This window comes from Colias philodice, chromosome 25, assembly GCF_061535455.1.
Source record: "Colias philodice isolate Cphi_HAF_F1 chromosome 25, ilColPhil1 Martin Lab GWU primary, whole genome shotgun sequence".
Taxonomy (NCBI): Eukaryota; Metazoa; Arthropoda; class Insecta; order Lepidoptera; family Pieridae; genus Colias; species Colias philodice.
The window spans coordinates 4,314,061-4,322,808 of record NC_143110.1 but is presented as its reverse complement, the minus strand read 5'-3'; the positions used below and the strand labels follow the sequence as shown (position 1 = coordinate 4,322,808).

The following is an 8,748-nucleotide window of genomic DNA, read 5'->3' as shown; positions in this document are numbered from 1 at the left end:
GACCAAGCACAAGTACATTAAAGGTTGTATAATAAAAAGAAAAATAAACAGCAATTTGAGTAAACAATGCCTACGTAAAAAAAGAGATTTTAAACCACAACGACAAGGAATTAGATAAGTATAATTTTAGTTTATTTTTACAAACACACAATTTTAAAAGTAAAAATCTTTTCTAGGTTAGATTTTTCATGTGCAAACCTTTACCAGAAACAAAATTTTTCTTCCAAAAATAAAATGTACAAATTCTAGGTCCGCTAGTGTATTCCCACGATTCGAGCGTGATTTATATTATTGTTGCAAATCAGCTTTTTGAGAGGGAATTAGAGCTTGCTAAAATAATTTCTGATTGCGCAAATGTACTTTCTAAGAGTTGTTTTGAGTTTGTTCTCGCAATTATCGAGTTTTGATTTATGTGCAAACTTCAAAATCTTTATTGGAATGAAATGGAATATTTTCATTTTATAAAGAGAAAGGCAATGATTGTGTCGCGGATTGGGTTTTGATTTAATGTTGATGCTTTGTGTTTATTGAAATAAAGCTTACAGTAAATAATTAGTTATATGTATATTTATTTATGAAATAAATACACCTGACAATGATGTATCGAAAACGGGCGTAATTTTGTAATAAAAATCGAAATAAAAGAAGAACTAGTAAATTGTGTATTTCTTTAAAACATTAACTATAAAAAGAATTAGAGCATAAATACTAAATAAACATAATCCATACTAATATTATAAATGCGAAAGTAACTCTGTCTGTCTGTCTGTTACTCAATCACGCCTAAACTACTGATCCAATTTCCATGAAATTTGGTATGGAGATATTTTGATACCCGAGAAAGGACATAGGATAGGTTTTATCCCGGAAATCCTACGGGAACGGGTTTTTCTTTGTAAACGCGGGCGAAGCCGCGGGCGGAAAGCTAGTACTAAATATACATAATATAATATACATAATATTACGAAGTTATAGATTACACATTAAAATATTAAGTAATGCCATAAAAATCATTTCCTTATCACACATAGTCTATAATCATAGTCAGTTATGCAGCCATTATAATTTTTTCCTACCATGCAGAAGTTAACACATGAACAATTCGCAAATAGATTAAATTCGTATTAATCCAAGAATCTTATCTCACTGGATCATTGAGTCGATTGAACCTGTTATAACCTTTGAGTGAATACGCTTATTCAAGCGATGTTTACGCGTATAATGGTTTGATGTTAAAACTAAAGGATAACTAAATAAATTGATAAATTCATGATTCAATGTGAAATGAAAATGAAAAAAATTTTATTTGGACCCACATTATAAAAAGTTTACATACATGAGTGATGAGACACAACAATCGACTAAACTAGGTACTAGACCAGCTGTGCTATAGGCGATCGACGCTTTCCACACTGACTCGCCACTGTACTCGTTAGGTGTAATCGACCCAAAGACACAGTGCCATTATAACGTGAGTAAAAGCGAGTGTGAGTGTGTTTGTGTGTGTGTAAGTGTAAGAGTGAGAATGTAGTTGTAGTAATTGAATAAGTTCACTAAATGTAAACTAAATTATTACTATTATTTTATATGTGTATTCCCCCTCCCTCCCTTTATACAGCAAACACTTTTCCTTTGCCTAAGGGGTCGCCTGGTAGAGATCACTCTGAAGTGATAAGCCGCTCCGTTACACATATTAAAGCTGTAACTATGAGATTTAGTATTTACTTTTAAATTTTATAAACATAATACTTATGTCTAATAAAAGTGTTAAATAAATAAATAAATTATAAATAGCTTATGCTTATTTACTAATAAATAACTAGTAGGTAAGTCTTGTATATATAAGTCTCGTGTTGCCGTGTTTATATATTTTAAACTCCGAAACGGCTTGACCGATTCTCATGAAATTTTGTATACCTACTGGGTAAATCTCAGAATCAGCCAATATCTCTTCACTTCATGTCATTTTTCATACCAAAAACGTTTGCCAGTACAGAGAATATTTTAAAATATTGTAAACATTTCTTCATTATTATAAATATTAATATAATACAGGTAGGGTACCTACACGTTACTACGCTCTGACGCTATAGGTATAGACATTTAAAATATTTCTAAGAAATTCTGGAATCCCTCTTATTTTCGTCTTCCCTTCAAACAATTGTGATACGTTTACCATTGCGTCAAATGGTCCGTTTCCAAGATTAACTAAACCAGACAGGCGATCATTCTTTTTCAAATCTTCTCCTTGTTCATACATTAATGATAACACAAGTCAACTGCAAATCACATTAATCTGCCTTTATGTTTTCCCTTATCTTTGATCACCGTCGCGAGGAAATGATCAATCACGGTATAACTGATTTCTTTGGAACTATTCACTAGATAAATATACATTGCTCGTTTGATTAGGAAGAAGCGTGAAAGGTTCGATGTAGATGCTTCAATGTATAGCTTGGACGTTTGGTTCGCCTTTCAATGTAAACAATGCTGGACCTGATCGTATAGAATTGGTTTGACATGGGGTCTGGAGAAAGGAATGTATTTTTTTCTATTACGCGTATAAATTCTTGCTTGCCCCGGCGCCGTCTGGAATAAAAACAAAAATTTAATATCATAGTTTGTCACTCGAAATTCTTATGTTAAGAGAATGTTCATTATTGGTCAAGAAATTTTTGATTTTATTCCGTATAAACAAACAAACAAAAAACATATTATCTTTCCTCTCTATAACGATTTATTTTTCTAGTAGCTTTTATGACTCTTCAAACATCTTTTTCTTGCTTCATCAAGGGAATCGATTCGAAATTTTAAACATTTTAGTTCCACGGAGTAGGTACATACACATTTTTTTATATTTACATGCCCATCCAAAGACCTACCGATCCATTGGCTTACAATGTAAGAAATACAACATCATTATTACACTGCAATATATTCTCATTACGTCAGACAGGCTATTTCGCTATTGCTCGCACTATTTCTAGCATTAGTTATTATTTATTGCTTGTATCTAATGTTTATAATTGCTTCTATCTTTTTTACAGGGTGCAGAAGTTCTGCAGACTTCGGTAGAGTTGTGAATGCTGTGGGAGACAGTCAGAAAGAAGAATGTTTGATGTAACATTAAATTTATATTATACACTAGCTGCTCCGCGCGGTTTCACCCCCGTGGCTCCACTCCTGTTGGTCGTAGCGTAATGGTCTATAACCTATAGCCTTCCTCGATAAATGAGCTATCTAACACCGAAAGAATTTTTCAAATCGGACCAGTAGTTCCCGAGATTAGCGCGTTTGAATACATGTTATGTAACATTAAATTTTTATTACATTAAAAAAATATTATATTTAGTTATTATTAAAGTTAACATTTTATTTATTTACAGAAGCTTTTGTATAATGCAGACAAATCAATATAATTTCAGATTATCACAAAAAGGAAAGATATTGTATGTAGGGGAATACCTACACAAAATAATACCTACATGATAATATTTTACCATTATACACGTAAGTATGTCTTTACCGGGTAACATAGACTATTTTGTGTATCGCGGATCAAAGCAGGCGGTCGAAGACGGGGTAATAAATAAAAATAAGGGGCCTACATCGACTTCGCATAAACTTCAAGAAGAATACAAAAGGTCGCAGCCTGTTAGAACAGAATTATTAAACAATTCTCTTCTAACAGGCTGCGAAAAATAACACGAACAAACAAAAAATGCACCAAGCTCACACCCCAAAAGGGGAGCGAGTTACTTTCCTCTTTGGCAGGTTAATAGCATTCTTGTTTTTACACAGTAAATATTAAAAGCACCTCCATTATTCAACATTTATTGTTTGTTTTTTCGTGCGGCGACTTAGAATCTGATAAAAGTTTGTGAACTAATTTCGTACGAATATTTACGGCTAAATTACGCGACTTTCACAAGATTTGCATCATTCTGCTGTTTATTTGATTTGGGACGCCTTTAATTTTGTGAAACGGTACGAAATTTGATTATTATGTAGGTACCCTTGTTATTTTAAATGTTCTTGGTTGCGTATTAAATGTACGTTTTTAAACGTTTTACCAGAATGGTCGAAGTTTTTCGATTTCGATTTTAAAATTTCAAGGTCGCGTCATAGCAATACCATGGAGCATGGAGCGGCGATGGTTATCAATCTTTCAATAATTTTGCAAAGAATTTTAATTTCTGATCGTGAATCTTGCCAAAGAAATTTCACTTCGAACACGTGTGCTCGGCACACATGCTCGTTTTATGTTCTCTCATCTTTGTATTAGGTACTTTAATGATATTTTCGTTAAATCAAAAGATTAAATTGTTTCAGTTTTAACAACTTTAACGCCTTACCAAGTTGTTACATGAAGACTTCTTGTATTTATCTAACTTTTAAGTAGGTAGGTATACCTTCTCAAATATTTATAAATCTTGGATCCATTTTGATTTTATGAGAGCCCTAAAAGTAAAGTTAAGCGAAAAGGGCTTGGACTAAGATTTTAAATCTTAACTCGTATTTCAGTAAGTACCTAATTTTATCAATAGGTATATTTTTTTTTTCAATTTCAAATAATACTGAAAAAGCTTTAATTAAAAGAGAATATATTACAATTTTTAATTATGATTAAAATATATTAAATTTTCGATAAAACATCAGTATATAACATTAACAATATAACATTCTTTCAATAAAATATTATAAATATTATTTGAAAGAATGTTATATAATACGCTCCAAATAAACAACTTATAGAGTTCGGAATTGTGTACAATATAAAATATTTGTTTTAAAGTTGTTTCACACGCTTTTTTTCACGCATAGAATAAAAATGCATGATAATTCGGATAAAACGTGAAAAAAGTGAGGTATAATTCTATTTTTTGTATGTAGATACTTTAACAGTTACTACGAAAGAATATAATGAGTATAAATAATTATGATTTAACTTTTTAATATTTACTTCCTAAATAAAGGCTCTTTAATAATAGCGCAGGCCGCAGATTCTTTTTAACTTGCGTTTTATACCTGCACATATGCATTACACTAACTGCTATGAAAGAATTGTCAGCGAACTTGATTTTTTTCTACTTCTGAATAATTTCTTCTTTCTTTTCTTCCGATAATGATTAAAATCTACTTAACACTTAAACATCACCATGTAATATGTTATTCATACTTATACCATATGAGTAATATTTAAAATTCTAAATACGCATCTAAAAAGCATGTGTGAAAGGCCTTAACAATATGGCTACCTAGAAAAACTTTTACAGCCGACCATAGTTGCGTAGTTCGTAAATTCTTAAGGTGATGAATTAATTTTTCTAACATTTACGGCCCTTTTTAAACCTTCGTAATTTTTATATTATTAAAGTTGTCGTGATGAAAATTCTTGACAAGAAAGTTCAATAGTAACACAATACGTCTACCGTTTTAGAAACATGATTCCATGATATTTTCTCGATAGAAAAAAAATACAAAGTTCTCATTGTTATTTTTTTATAATCTCTGGCATCTTCAAAATAACAAACGTAAAGTTACGACTTTTTGGATATTAACTATAAAATATACAACCTATACGTCTACCGATTTAGAATTTTGAAATATGCGATGGTTTTGAAATAAACAAGAAATACTTGAAATTAGCGCGCGACCAGCCAATATAGCGAGAGCCGCCCTGTACCTTCCTACCCCGATCGCTGCACGAGTCATTCCCGCTACGGCCGTCACACGGGGAACTTGTGTCGCTCGCGCAATCGTAAAAAAGGGTGACAACACGATAAGACAAAATAAGACAAATGGGGACAATAAAGAAAATAAGAAGAAGAAACATAAAGGTTGGAGGAAAAAGAATGCTTACAATTGGAACAAATTAATGAAGTAAGTTGGTTTTATTTTAAATTTGATGATAATTGTATTATAGACGATGTTTGATATGTACCCTTGTTTTAAGTACATAACGAATGTGTAAGATTTTTTCATTTATAGCATAGATAATCTTTTCAGAAATCCGGAATCCAGAAGGAAAATAAACCCACTGATTGTTCACAATGTGAACCCACTCCTTCGTAAGTACCTTTATTCAGTCAAAAATGTATGTTATCAACGTTCTACTGGTTTTATCGCATGATTCCATTTTTAGCAAAAAGCAACAAAGTGCAAAGAAATAAAAAATCATGGTGAACTTAGTGGAAGTATGGCGGACATAATATGGAACAGGAGCTCATTGGAGTAGTATTATATTTAAAAAAATACGAAATAATTTCAAGAATTACATTTCTTAGAAGGTGGTAGATAAGTATGTTGTATAAAGAATTTGATGTTGATATTTATTTCATTTATACTTACTACACCTGTGCGGGAAATTGCTTAGTAATAAAACAGGTTTATATTCATATTTACATAGTAATGTGAGTTTTCATTTCGAAAAATTTTGTGTAAGTATATTAAATTGAGTTCCTGGGTGATCTGGAAACACAATTGGGCCCGGAAGATGGCGCTGCAGTCACTCCTCCTAATGACATGAACCGATTTGGATGAATATTTGTGTGCACATTTCATTTTTGTGGGATGATTGGTTGATTCGCTTTCACATTAGCTAATATTATGTATTTTTGTTGTTAGAAAGTAAACTTAATTTAATGTTTATAATACATTATTATTGGTATAAATAAGCCAGTGTTCGTCTCACATTGCTGTACCTGCCTACCTACCCTACCAGGGCCTAACTTTGTTCTGGCTATTTTATTTTGATTATTTGTAATGAATAATTACAATTATAATAGAGTGCAAAAAATAAATACATGCGTCAATATATTTTGTGTTTTTTTTAAAACAATTTTTCTATTTAAAAAAATATCATTCCGACCGCGGCTTTGCCCGCTTGGAATTAGGTTATATCGTGAATCCTGTTTTATCCCACAGAAGTGTTCAGTTCGGATAAAAAGTATCCTATGTGTAAATCCAGGCAATTAGCTATATTTTATCAAAATTGGTAATGTAGTCTTGACGTGATTAAGTAACAACTAACAAAAAAATATACAAATTAACATCCAAAGTTTCGCATCAGTTTTACTGTATTAGTGATATCTTCCACTCTTGACTTTGACTGAGAAGAATTAGGGTTTATAACTTCTTTCAGAAATAGTACCTTTCATTTCTGGGCATGATGTAATATCTACGTCAGCATCAAATTCTATCTAAATCAATTCAGTAGTCCGCGTTATTGAGTACCATTTCATTTTTTCAGAGTAACAATATTTTTTGTTATTTTAAAGATTATTTATAACCTGTATTATTTTGTAATAAAGTAAACATTACGAAATAATAATAATTATTAATAATGTCTAAGTAGTTGTTGGAAAGAAGATTATTTGTTTATAAGCAAGAAAATAAAACCAATAAATCAACAATTGAATAAAATATGTATAACAATATTATAACTGTATGACGACTCCATACATGTTTGTCCCGAGTCGGCCAGCGGCAGCGCGGCGAGTTTGCAAGAATGACTTCGCGCACACCCGCGTTCGCGATAGCGAGCTATTAGACTCCGCCCGCCAAGCAGTGGATTTTTTTTTGTGTATCGTCTTAAGTGCGTGTCGAGGACATTTCTTTATGATAGTTCAACAACTGAGATTAGTTTTCTCTACAAAACTGTTCATGTGAAAGAATTCTTGAAGGTATATACCTACCTATATTGTGGTGGTACTTCTATTTTCCGGGAATAATTCTGGTTGAGTAATACCTATCTAGTAAAAATAATAAATACTGACGTATTGTATTTTATAAGGGCCGATTTTTCAATGCCCAGATAAACAGCTAGATAGACTTTATTCTTCAGTTAACAAAATATTCAATTTTTCAATAGACGAATAGGACTTATCTATCGAATAACTACGTTATTTGAGGAATAAATCTATTTGCCGCTCCAACGGCTAGATAGCGCGCTATTCGACGGTTAGGCGTTTGAGTTGACAACTGACGCGTCAAAGGGATATTTTCACAGATATTTTCGTATGTCATAACATAGAGCGTAGAATTATTAACAATTAAACCTCTTTCTATATAATTATTATCAATTAAAATCATATTGAAATTGATGTTTTTGATAGTACTGATGACCATCCCATTGAAAATTTGCCGAACGCTGCCTTTAAGTATGTCGTTTCCATCGTAAAATATATAAATTGAAACACAAATTTAACCAAACTCTTTACTCGAATCAAAACAACAATCAACAATCATAGAAGACAAGAGCAATACAAGACAAACTTAAAATGCACTCCTGACGTGAGTCATAATGACGGTTGTTGACAAATTGCAAGAGTTGACTCTATCTCGCTCTAACCTGACTAATTTAATATGTTTGTTTCGCCACTCCGAGAGCAGAGCCGCCAATATGGAAATATTTGGTCAGATAGTTATTCAAAGGTTATTCATCAAATAAATCACGATTGAAAAATAGGCGAGCCGATATGAGTTAGATAAATAATTGAATAAATCTATTCGAGAGGTAGTTATTAGACTGTTTATCTCGGGATTGAAAAATCGGCCCTAAATCGAATTAGTTTTGTTTATTTAATACATAATTTCTACTATCAGTAGGCTAAACGAAAGAGGAAGTTTTTATCAGTACAGATTAAACCAAAAAATAAAAAATGACCGTTTTTGCCCTTACGAGCTAAATAATATACCACACACCACAGATATAGGATAAGCATTTATTGAAATATCTACTTTATT

The 8,748-nt window shown here is 31.8% G+C and overlaps 1 long non-coding RNA gene across 1 annotated transcript; it reads left to right on the top strand.

Annotated features, from left to right (window-relative positions):
- Positions 1-5,331: 5,331 nt before the first annotated feature.
- On the top strand, positions 5,332-7,410 carry LOC149477306 (uncharacterized). Its single transcript, XR_016317659.1, has 3 exons — positions 5,332-5,883; positions 6,010-6,071; positions 6,146-7,410. It is a non-coding gene; the product is annotated as an uncharacterized LOC149477306 (long non-coding RNA).
- Positions 7,411-8,748: the final 1,338 nt, after the last annotated feature.